Genomic DNA, 1,486 nt, shown 5'->3' with positions numbered 1-1,486 from the left:
CAGTCCTGTATACATTTTCATGTAAACGTCTAGACTCTAATAATATTCTGAACAAAATTGACCTGCAAAAGTCCGAAGAAGCTAAAAGCTGATACGATCTGTGAGCAGGAGATGATGCAGATGATGCTATATAAGAATGTAACAGCTGTAATTATAATCAGTTGCATAGAAGGAGCAAAATATTCCTACATCGTGAGCTAGCCGTATAGGATTCTCAGCGGATAGAGTAGCTTTTGTCTTTCCAAACAGACAACTAAAGAGAGTAATTCCAGTTTGAGTAATTCTCCCACATTCTAATCTAAGAGAACAGTGGAGCAAAATCAGTGGTATTAATAATGGGCTGAGCTAACTGGGCAACATACTTACCTGGACGGGGTCAATGGGTGATCAATAAGACTCATGGCCTAGGTTTGTGACCTCCATTGCACTTTGGAGGGGTGCCTACCTAAGGTCGGCCCAAGTGGTCGAGCCTACGTCATAATTTGTGGTAGAGGGGGCCTGCGTTCGCGCGGCCCCTACCCAATTCAAAGTCCTAACTTTTCTTGTTAATTGTGGTTGTATTCCACTACAGAAGCTGTTAATGTAGTGGTTGTGGTGTACAATCTAAGCCTGGCTTGTCTGCTGCTCAGAAATGTGATGGTTGTTCTAACTAAATTTACTTACTGGAGGACAGTGCAATTGTTAAAATGGTTTTGGCGATAACCGATAAGGGCGCACCTTTGGACTACTAAACAGCTCTCTTATGCAGGTGATAAAAATGGTATACAATCTTACTGGTCCCAACTTTACCAAATCCTCCAAGGTGAAAAACTATATTTGGTTTGATGCTAATGTTAATATAAAGAGGGCTTTTGTATCATGGGATAGGTTGTGCTATTCCACGTGTGTAGGTGGACTAAACCATATTAACCTTTAAGTTGTGGAATAAATCTGCTCTATCTGTAGAAGTTGCGGGGATTTGATACACAAACCATGGATTTAATGGGTGCACAATTACAAACAGGAAAACACAAGGGCTGCTTTGGTTGAGCTATACAAGCTTTTACTTCCAACCGAAGATTGTGAGTTCGAGTCATGCAAATAAGTTGGAATTGTCTGCGGAGTGGTTAAAAAAAGAGCACATTTCTTAGAAGCGGGAGAATGATGAGTGTTCATAAACAAAAAAGATTTGAAGTCTGTCAGACAACAATTAGACCATCCCAAGCACCAATAATAGGAGCTGAGAACAATCATCAACCACGGGAGCTGTTAATCACACTCTGGTCTAATGGACACAAGTCATCCACCAGACTTAGTTTCCTGTTTCCATAGAACTCAAGGATACAGTGGTTAGGGGTGTACAGACCAAACCGTCAAGTCAAACCGAATCGACGAACCAAATCAAATCGAGAAAAAAAAAGCCGACTTATGGTTTGGTGTGATTGGTTTGGCGTTAGAAAAAAAAACCCGACCATTCTTGGTTTGATTTGGTGTTGACAAAAAAAAA

At 40.8% G+C, this 1,486-nt stretch overlaps 1 non-coding gene and 1 pseudogene across 1 annotated transcript; one reads left to right on the top strand and one right to left on the bottom strand.

The window, feature by feature from the left end:
• Window positions 1-358: 358 nt before the first annotated feature.
• Window positions 359-519, top strand: LOC124888195. The gene has a single exon (XR_007046326.1). It is a non-coding gene; the product is annotated as a U1 spliceosomal RNA (small nuclear RNA).
• Window positions 520-1,172: 653 nt separating this feature from the next.
• On the bottom strand, window positions 1,173-1,366 carry LOC124888384 (annotated as a pseudogene).
• Window positions 1,367-1,486: the final 120 nt, after the last annotated feature.

Source organism: Capsicum annuum, chromosome 10 (assembly GCF_002878395.1).
Source record: "Capsicum annuum cultivar UCD-10X-F1 chromosome 10, UCD10Xv1.1, whole genome shotgun sequence".
Taxonomy (NCBI): domain Eukaryota; kingdom Viridiplantae; phylum Streptophyta; class Magnoliopsida; order Solanales; family Solanaceae; genus Capsicum; species Capsicum annuum.
The sequence above is the reverse complement of the archived record's forward strand: the minus strand, read 5'-3'. Positions and strand labels throughout refer to the sequence as shown.